This window comes from Mytilus californianus, unplaced genomic scaffold (genome assembly GCF_021869535.1).
Source record: "Mytilus californianus isolate M0D057914Y unplaced genomic scaffold, xbMytCali1.0.p SCAF_15, whole genome shotgun sequence".
In the NCBI taxonomy this organism is placed as follows: domain Eukaryota; kingdom Metazoa; phylum Mollusca; class Bivalvia; order Mytilida; family Mytilidae; genus Mytilus; species Mytilus californianus.
The window spans coordinates 23,528,387-23,539,913 of NW_026262637.1; the positions used below are offsets into that span (position 1 = coordinate 23,528,387).

At 33.2% G+C, this 11,527-nt stretch overlaps 1 long non-coding RNA gene across 1 annotated transcript; it reads right to left on the bottom strand.

Annotated features, from left to right (window-relative positions):
- Positions 1-1,203: 1,203 nt before the first annotated feature.
- Positions 1,204-11,182, bottom strand: LOC127725705 (uncharacterized). The gene is made up of 3 exons (XR_007993111.1): positions 11,010-11,182; positions 3,825-3,916; positions 1,204-2,079 (listed from the first exon to the last, which is right to left on the bottom strand). It is a non-coding gene; the product is annotated as an uncharacterized LOC127725705 (long non-coding RNA).
- Between the last annotated feature and the right edge of the window lie 345 nt (positions 11,183-11,527).

Genomic DNA, 11,527 nt, shown 5'->3' on the forward strand with positions numbered 1-11,527 from the left:
ATTATCTCAATTTCTCAACCTTATAGTTTACATTTAATTTTATACCATCAAGTTGGAAATAGTGACCTATTTTTTTCTGCTGCTCATTTCATATTAAATCCCTGCCTAACAGTGTTCACCAATACAAATGGACAGCCAAAAGTGCTTACATGACATTCAGCACAATCAATCAATTGTTTTTTCATTATCAAGTGCCATAATATTTAAAGGTTCATCTCAAACATGTCAAAATCAGAAAACTTATTTCCCATCACCTGCTGAGATTGGAGGCAACTGAACATGCTGAATGGTATTTCTTTTCTGTCAGAATAAAAGAAATTCTATGTACCATATATAATATAAATACACAGAAATGACTAACTCAATCACAATTAATACATATATACACAATCCAAAAGTTTCAGGAAGTGTCAGGTGAATTAATCATGACATAGCGGACAGGACAAACTAGTCAGCATGGAAATTAAAATGATGTGTAAATGCTTATAAAACTACTGCCTACAAATATCATTGACAAGGGTACAATCAGTGGTTAATATTTACCTGAACCAATCACAATAGTAAAAAAATTACTTAATTGTAAATCAAAACTTCATTGGCAATTATACCAGATCATCTTTTTTTATATCAAATTTTAGCTGTAATACAAAAATATGTGTGCAATTTCAAACTGAGAACAAAGCAATTTCTGTCTGTTTTGGGGATGCTGTCTCATTGCCATACATGTATACCCAACATCTTTTGCTAAACATGGTAGATATAAGAATCTCTAAAACTGTGAAAATATTCCATCACAAGTTTCCAAGTTTATATATCCTTCAAAAAGAGTCAGAATTTTTTGAGTAAGTTTATTCCCAAGATAATTTTAATTATTGAACAATGTAAGGACAATTAAAAATGCAAGATTAATTATTGCAGTTTCAGAAAATCCTGGATACAAATAATACCATCATTTAAATAAATTTATATTTTTTTTTGCCAAACAAATACAATTGTATAACCTATTTTAATTTAGACAAGAAATGAAAAAAAAATTCTGATTTCTAAGTATAGACAAATATATAAGTAAAGATAATATTTTTGTTCAAACATTCTGTGGCTGTTACAGAGGTCTTGCTCAGCATTGAAGGCCAACATCAATATGACTAAGTCAATTTAAGATGAACAACAACTGCAATTAAAACACTTTTTTATGCTTCTAAACTTTTTGTATACCTTTATTCTGTGTTAACTGTTATGAAATGAAATGAAATTGAAATATAAATCATGATATAATATGATCTTCTTGTTCTCTGGTCATGCTGGTGGACAATATATAATATGACTATTTGTTCTCTGATGAAGAGTTGTTAATTTATTGGCAATCATATGTCATATTCTTAGTTTTATAATTACATGTAACTCCATTAGTGGTGCATCAGTGAATTGTATGCCTACATGTATATGATAGTATATCTCATGTATATCTAGGTAGGATTAATGTTTAAATCAATTGCTATTTTTTCCCCGTAATTGCCATAAAAATAACAAAACACTCATATAAGTCTTATAAATGAATATCTCCTTCTTTACAGTTCAACTGAATATCATATGTCTATTTTTAGATCTCTCACTTGGTCAGATACAAATGTATTGCAGATTTTTCAAATATTTCATGAAAGAAACGACAAATTACATCCATGAAATATAATTTTGTTAAATGAAATCCTTTTTTGAAACTCCAATTGTAAGAAAATTCACAAATCTCCAAACTGTCCGTATTTAGAATTCATTTTAACTGAGGTAAAAGCTCTTTAAGATGGTAAACATCAACTTCAGTGATACATGATGATGAAAAAGAAGCTAAATTGTCTAGTTAATTTTCCTCTGTCTCTCAGCATCAAAACACTAAATTCCAATTCATTTGGTCTTGAAACGGTCAATGCTTCTGCTTAGTACATATATGTACATTATATAGAATTGCTGTCTTTTTTCTACTTTTCATGGACATATTTGGTGGCTTTCTAAACAAATTTTAATCAGATCTGCTGTAATGGCCATGATGAGTTATAAGGAACTTTCTTCTGCAGGTCATCATCCCTGAAATATGAAAAAGCAAATATAATATATTAAATGCAATTTTCAACATGTGAAAAGTAATCAAAAGTTAGCGCAAACATATTTCTTCAAGAAGTTACTGTTAAAATGCTAACAAAATAATTTCCTTGTCCTTATTTAATAAAAAAAATTGAGAATGGAAATGGGGAATGTGTCAAAGAGACAACAACCCAACCATAGAGCAGACAACAGCCGAAGGCCACCAATGGGTCTTCAATGCAGCGAGAAACTCCTGCACCCGGAGGCGTCCTTCAGCTGGCCCCTAAACAAATATGTATACTAGTTCAGTGATAATGGACGTCATACTAAACTCCAAATTATACACAAGAAACTAAAATTAAAAATGATACAAGACTAACAAAGGCCAGAGGCTCCTGACTTGGGACAGGCGCAAAAAATGCGGCGTGGTTAAACATGTTTTTTGAGATCTCAACCCTCCCCCTATACCTCTAGCCAATGTAAAAAAAACAAACGTACAACAATAATGTCTTCATTCATCATTTGAACAAGGATTTAATTTTCCACACACATTTTAATAAGGTGCACTACATGTACTTTTATAAAACTTTAAAGTTAAATGAAAAATAAACTTTTATCACAGAGATATGTCTCGCCTTTTTGTAATTTTGATAATGCAAATGTTGAAATTAAAATAGCAATACCTTAACATGTAAGTTATGCAAATATTCAAAGTCGATGAACCATGACTGAAGGTACATGGCTAAACAATATCCATAGAATGAGATGTGCCAATGCTAATACAACTGCATACCAAATATCATTGACCTACCACCATGAACTAGACCTAATCACAAACTAATACATTGTTGTCGCCGCCGTCGCCAGCATACCTATGTCTCGCTTTTTGACTCCGTCAAGGCGAGACAAAAACCCAGATGTGCCTATAAGATGTATTATGTAATAAATATTTAAATTGATGTATTTATGTTAATTTACTTTGTTTTGTATCTCCTTTTAAGACAGGAATACTTCAATATCAATATCAGTAATCCACAGCTAAAAAAAATTTGCTAGCAAGTTCAGTATATTATTGTATTAATATCTGTCATGTCTGTGTAAATAAATTTATTGCTGGTACAGATACTTCATTAACATTGATTAAATTAAGAAATTATCATGATTATTGGGTACATTTATTTTTGCAATTTTTGAAGAATGGACAAAAATGTGAGATTTATAATTGCGATTTCAGAAAAATCTGCATACTTGTACAGTTATATGTATAGATTTCGGAATGTGAGTTCCTTTTATTGCGATATTCAAAGTTGCCTCATAAAAACATTGCAATAATTTCTGAGTTTACATCATACAATATTCTTACAATGTACATGATGTAAGAACAGAAATTTATTTGCACAAATTATAAAACAGGAAGAAAAGCCAGGCTCACTAACATGTTTAACCCATCCACATTCTGTATGTACAATGTATGTTCCTGGAATTCAGTGGTTGTCGTTTGTTGCTGTGTTACATATTTCTTTTTCATTCATTTTTGATTACATAAATTAGACCATTAATTTTCTCCTTTGAAATGTTTTACATTTGTGATTTTGGGGCCTTTAGTAGCCAAATATGCAGAATGGGCTTTACTCATTGTAGAAGGCCATTCAAAGACCCATAGTTGTTAAGGTCTGTGTCATTTGGACTCTTGGGGAGAGTTGTCTCATTGTACAATAGTTAGCTGATATCAGGATAAAACAATTTACCTGTCTATAATAATAAAGCTCTCCAAATCAAACCATTACTTTATTTCATCAAAGCTGGAATGGCATACTGTATCTTGTAATTGACAGGGGAGCTAAAAAAAATAAGAGAAAGTAATTATTTAATAACATATAGGTACTTTTTTTAAAATAAGGAGCATAAACATATGTACATGATGTATAATGATTCATATAATTTTTAAAATAAAGAAATTACGTCTGCCACACAATCCTAATTTGATATCGGGATTTCCTCCATAGATATATAAATGCCTATTTTTTCTTGGATTTCTAGAATTGCTGCATCCTATGCTAAATAAAGAGCTGTGCTAAAAAAAAGCCAGCCCCCCCCCCAAAAAAAAAATCTAAAACAAAAAAGTGAATCTGTGAGCTACTAATATACCCCCATACCCTTAAAGTAAAAGGTTGTTGAGTGATGAATCTGAAAAAGCATCACACGGTATAGCTGACACATATAAACCCTGAAACCAAATTTCAGAAATCCTTGTAATGTTCCTGAGAAAGATGCAAAGAAAAATATTCATGGGACAGACGGACTGACTGACTTGAGGATGTACAGACAGAAGTAAAACAGTATACCCACCCCCACTTTTTTAAAGACTAAAAGTGGGGTATAAAAATTTAAAAAAAACAAACTTGCGCACAGTGGCACAATTCATGAATAATTCTTATGAATAAAATCCCGTAACTGGAATAAGTAAAATATATTCCTGAGAAAGATGCAACAAAAAATATTCATGGGACGGAAGGACTGACTGGCTTGAGGATGTACAGACAGAAGTAAAACAGTATACCCACCCCCACTTTTTTAAAGACTAAAAGTGGGGGTTTTAAAAATTAAAAAAAAAAACTTGCGCACAGTGGCACAATTCATGAATAATTCTTATGAATAAAATCCCATAACTGGAATAAGTAAAATTTAAAATATATTAAAAATCGTAAGGGAGCTTACGTTACATTTCGACCCGTTAATATGAATAAAGTCCCTATACTCCAAAACCAGGTATCAAAAATATCTAATAGAAATGGAAAGGAAACTTATGTCAATAAATTTAAACAATTCACCAAAGTTTCAGGAAGATTGGTGAAAGCTGTTTTGAGTTATCATCTGAATGATTCATCAGCAAGGCATTGCTCCAAATAAAAATATATTTCTTTCAAATATGTGTGATAGCTGTTATTTAATTTATGATTATCAATTTTTGTTTAATTTGTGTTCATGGTGTCTGGTTCATTTTAACCGTTACGCTAGTTGGTGCATAACACTTGTACATGTCGTTATTTTTTTTTCTCAGCGGTTGGTGGGAGACTTACTTTCAGAGCAATAAGAATATGAGACCCATCTTAATCTATGGGTTCCTACAGAGCTGTGGCCTTTTCCTTTTATAAATTGATTATGTGATTTGCGTACATTAGTGATTCCACAAACTGGTCTGTTGTCACAGAATAAACAACTTTATTACAAATGGGGCTTTTTTCTGCCTCTCTGACTAGTGCTCTCCCAAAGAAAATTTTATAAATGGGTCCCTTCTGTTTACCGGGGATATATCTTCGAGTAATGGATTTAATTCCTGCCAACAGGGATACAGTTCAGATATTTTATGTAATACTCTATTTTTAGAACGATGATGCATGCAGTGTTCTCTTCAATTTAAATACTGTTTTACTTATATATATATGTAGGACTCTAAAGTGAGATGGGGACGCTGAAATGCGATGGTCACGCAAAAGTGAGATGGTTTGATACGCTAAAGTGCGATAGTCTGTGCTATTTAATGGAACACGCTAAAGTCTGATGCCGCGATACGATTAAGTGCGTTTGTTCGCGAAAGTATTAACGTTTGCAACGTTAAATCGTATTATGACGCTACAAGCCGTTTGTACAAACAAACGCTGTGTCGGCGGGGAAAAAATGATTCTGTCAGTATACTGGAAAAAAAATAACTTTTCATAAACAAAGACTGAAACTGACGTTAGTAAGGGGAAGGTGTATATCATAAAAGAGAGAGAAAATGGCAAAATACACCAAGTGTCAAAGTATTTATGTCATTTACTGGAAAAGCATATAGCTCTTCAACTGTTTTGGTACTTATACATCCTCGGATTTCAAATGTTTGGCTTTGAGCGTTCCTGATGAAGGTAAATCCAGAAAAGCGCTTCGGACGCATGAAATTATTAAACGTTTTGTTTTCAATTTTTTACTTGCGTGAAATAAAAGCTACTTTTTAACTTTCTAATTGAATTATTTTGTAAAAACAATTTTTTAAAATATGGTTCGTCATGTCTGTAAAAGAGATGGATACTCGTCAACAAGACAGTAACATAATGACCAGAGGTGTAGTATCATAATATGATTGCCAATGCGACAAGTCGCTATCCAATGCTAACTCATTAATGTAATTAACTATAGAATACCGTATGACTAACCCCGCAGATAGTATTCTCTAACGACCAAAGAGTATCAAAACGACCAGTGTATAACAATTCAAACGAGAAAGATAACGGACTGATTAATATACAAAATAAACAATAAACAAAATAAAATGCTCCGCAGGGCGCAGCTTGATACGACCGCAGAGGTCGAACCCTGAACAGTTGGGGCAAGTATGGACACAACATTCAAGCTTGATACAGCTCTGAATTTGGATTGTGATTAAATATTTGACACAGCATAGGTTTCTGACACAGAATGAATGTGGTCTAAGAACTTAAAAATTTTAAATTGGACATTCACCTATTATGGTCCAATATCCAAAATCTAAATACATGGTTAGATTCAGCATATCAAAGAACCCCAAGAATTCAATTTTTGATGAAATCAAACAAAGTTTAATTTTGGACCCTTTTGACCTCAATGTGGACAAAGTTGATAACGGGGCCCAAAAATCAAAAATCTAAATACATGGTTAGATTCAGCATATCAAAACACCCCATATATTCAATTTTTGTTGAAATCAAATAAAGTTTAATTTTGAACCCCGATTTGGACCAACTTGAAAACTGGGCCCATAATCAAAAATCTAAATACATGTTTAGATTCAGCATATCAAAGAACCCTAAAAATTCAATTTTTGTTAAAATCAAACTAAGTTTAATTTTGGACCCTTTGGACCTTAATGTAGACCAATTTGAAAACGGAACCAAAAATTAAGAATCTAAATACACGGTTAGATTCGGCATATCAAAGAACCCCAATAATTCAATTTTTGATGAAATCAAACAAAGTTAAATTTTGGACCCTTTGGACCTCAATGTGGACCAATTAAAAAACGGGTCCCAAAATCCAAAAACTTAATACACAGTTAGATTCAGCATATTAAAGAACCCCAAGAATTCAAGAATAAAACCCCATTGAAATTGATCAAGAAATAAGCAATTTATACGAAGTATCTTCTTTTGCACAATACTGTGCAATTGAATATTTCTTGCTATTGCGCAATACTGTACAATTGACAATTTCTTGCTATTGCGCAATATTGTGCTATTGGATATTTCTTGCTATTGCGCAATACTGTGCAATTGAAGATTTCTTGCTATTGCGCAATACTGTGCAATTGAAGATTTCTTGCTATTGTGCAATACTGTGCAATTGAAAATTTCTTGCTATTGCACAATACTTATTATATAATAATTTACACATCCTGTTTGGTGTGTATCTCCTACCATATCATTATTATTTGCTTTTAAATATAAATTAGAAATAACCAACTTAAAATGGAAAATTTTAAAAGAAAAAAAAAGGAAAAAAAGAAAAGAAAAAAAATCCCCCCCCCAAAATTTTTTGAACCCCCTTATGATTCATCACCCCCAAACTCAATCCCAGCCTTCCCTTTGTGGTATGGTACCTTGCAGTACAATTTCAGAGAGATCCATACACTTGAACACAAGTTATTGTCTGGAAACTAGAAAAATGCTTATTTTTGGCCCCTTTTTGGCCCCCAATTCCTAAACATTTCGGGCAATTACCCCCAAACTCAATTCCAGCTTTTCCTTTGTGATATGGAACCTTGTAGTACAATTTCAGAAATATCCAAACACTTACACACAAGTTATTGTCATGAAACTAGAAAAATGCTTGTTTTTTGCCCCTTTTTTTGGCCCCTTATTCCTAAAATTTTGAGGCAATTACCCCCAAAATCAATTACAGCCTTCCCTTAGTGATATGGAACCTTGTGGTACAATGTCAGAGAGATCCATACACTTACACACAAGTTATTGTCTGGAAGTTACAAAAATGCTTATTTTTGGCCCCTTTTTGGCCCCTAATTCCTTAACTGTTGGTACCATATCCCCCAAAATCAATCCCAACCTTCCTTTCGTGGTATTGAACCTTATGGTAAAATTTCATGGAGATCCATTTACTTAAACTAAAGTTAGAGTGCGAAAACCAATGTGTCTTCGGACAACGCCAGACGACGACGACGCCAACGTCATACCAATATACGACCAAAAAATTTTTAATTTTTGCGGTCGTATAAAAACAGATAAGAAGATGTGGTGTAATTGTCAACGAACAAATATCCACCAAAGACCAAATATCGTTGATGTATGCACCTAATAACGTTATGACCTTCAATGTGGAGCCTTGGCTTACGTCGCATAGAAAGCTATACAGGATCACGAAATGACTTGTGTAAAACAATTCAAAAGAGAATAACAACGACATCATGATTTAGAAACAATACAATAAACGAAAAACTAATATGAACACAGCAAAAAACAAAAACCATCGCCTGAATCCCATTCCCGTTACACCATCGCACTTTAGCGTGTCATCTGATCGCACTTTAGCGTAGATCATTGCACTTTAGCGTGTCCATCGCACTTTAGTCATACATATATATAAAAGATTATGTCAAAGTGGGCAGTCTTGATGAGCAAACTACATATTAATTAGTAATAATATTATTGTGTCATGAAAAGCTTCCAATTTTTTGCTGCGATTCCTTCCTAATAATGACGGTCATAGCAGTGATCTGGAAGGATTTTTTCTCTATGGGCCCAGGGCCCCCCAAAAATAAATTCAATGGGCCATTTTTAGAATTAATGGGCCATGTTGTCAAATGAGTGGGCCATTCGTTTACAATTAAAAAAAAATTTTAAAAAGTGTATATTTCACTTTACTTACAAGTATGATTCTAATTAATATCATGGATATAGTTCCTGTGATTTTGTAATTTCAATTTCAATGAATATACAATAACTTCTTCCAAACCGGGTAATATTTACGATAACCTTTATTTACAATGTTAAAACTGGTACTGTTCCCTTGTTCATGTTCATGTTTTTTTTTACATTGAATTTGGGTCTTCGTCGATACCATACTTATTCCAGACGTTCCGTATTAGAGGAAGTTTCTGGCATTTCCTCTGCACTTGTATTATTATTACTTCATCACGATGACAATAATAACAGTAGAGAGCAACGTTAATTGATAAGACACAACAACAATTCGCTGAAGGCATCATAGTTTACAAAATGTCAAAACGAGCAAAAAACCAAAAAAAATGACAAGGACAGTTAAGCCCCTTTTATGGAGACAAATACTATACTATTCATAAAAGGATTTTGGGTTTTTCAATCGAAATAATAGCAAGCTTACTTAAAAGATTATAATTACAGAAGAATTCTCGCCTGTACTAGCCAATTTTCACAAATTTAAGGTTGTTTATAAAAAATTATATCATGAATGATGGTTAATTACGTTTTTTTGGGTAATCAGTCATACCGCATGTTGCTATTATTACCATGGGATAACACCCGACCGTCCCAAAAATATATAGGTGCTCCTATCATTGGAGTAAACACTACACAGTTGTGTACTCGCACATGGCGGCACGAAATACGATCGGAAATCCATTTGACGATATCTCAATGTTTCAAAACGAAGTGAAAAATATCATGCGCCACGCGGGCGCTTACATTTGTCACTCTATGCGTCATTTCTGGTCGATAAGCGCAATTGGCGCAAGGCGCACGTCCTTCCCGATCACTGTCATAGGAACATGAGGAAGGCGTCCCAGTTAATCATTAACAAAGCCTTTCAAGAAATTATAATATTATTTTGACTATGTATTAAAAATTGTTCTATTTAGCCAGCAATTTAAGTACATAAACTTGCAATTGGTTATATATATATTTCTGACTTGGTAATGATTTAAAAAATACTGGTTCACAGATAATAAGATAATTTATTCAAGGTGCACAGGCTTTTTCCAGAGAAAGACGCACTGTCCAGGATATTTCCAAATAATTACCCAGATACTCAGCCTTCTGCAGTCATTTTTAATGGACATAAAGATGTAATCATGTTGCTGTCACCTTTTAACTTCCTTAAAAGCTTAAGTTGCATCCGATTTCAAAAAATTATTATTTTTAGTACATTTAAATTTGAAGTTCTTTATCACATACATTTTTTTTTGTACATGAACTATAAATATTCAATAGAATTGCAAAACTTTTTTGACAAGCATGAGAAATAAATTGTACCACAGGAAACATGGAAATAAATAAGGGGAAACATGTAGCACGCACATCGAACAAAACACTAGATACATGTATTAAGAGGTCAAACGTCAAAACAAGAAAACAAGTGAAATAAAATATAAACACTGGGTAAATAGAAATCATTGCATAAAATTAACCCCTTACCGCCCTTTTAAATTCAAAGTTAATACCAACAGCACTAAGCAGAAAATAATATAGTATGGACTTCACACTGATTAAATGGTGGGAGTAGAAGTTGGAAAGAGGGGAGAAGGTAGTCCAAATAATTATGTCTTGCAAGGCTTCCTTTTGAGCAGGTTTGTGTGCCCAGTGTTACAAATTAAGTGCTCCATGCTTTGAAAGTATGGGTCATGGCTCCAGCAATGTGGGTGCCGGAGAGAGGGGAACGGTGGAACGCCCCCCCCCCCCCTTTCCCCGAATGGCTAAACGAAAATTAGAAACTAATTTCAGGGTAAATGTTGAGATAAATTATTCAAATTTCAGATATTTGTTGCAGTCTAGTTCCGTTTTGACCACCATGACCACGTGTATATCATGCTTGCCAACACTAAACTCGTTTTTATCTATAAGTATACAGTTTTTTTATTTCTGAAGCGAATTATTAACAAAACAAGCAAAGTATGTTTCATAAATAATACATATTTGGAGGCTCACACTTACTTTTCTGGTTAGATTTTCACATAGAAGTGAAAATAATTTTCGCTGCAAGGTTCTTTCCATTCTGCAAACTACAAACATCTAATTGACGGCGATCGTCTACTGATTGGTTAATCTGCAAAAGGAGGCGGGGTCCACAAGCCGACAATCTCGTCAACAAAAACAGCTATTGCAACTGTTTGTCATAATAATTAAAGCACAAACATACAATATTCGTGTTTCGATAAACAAATTACATCATACGGATACCCGTTTTTAGTTAACAGGCATGTATGTAATTTGATTTCATACAGTTTCATCGATAGACGCAGCTTACGGAATCTTCGCCATTAATGAATATATGAATACATAATGAGGTCCTTACGGGGTTATCTGCCCCTGACAAAATCTTATCGAAATTGCCTTAACATCGCTGCGTAGTAGATTGATTTATTTTTATTTTTTTACTTTTTTTTTATTGATTGTTCTACTGTTATTGGGGACTTCGTCCCCATATTAGAAGGGCTTTTTAGAATTTTGAT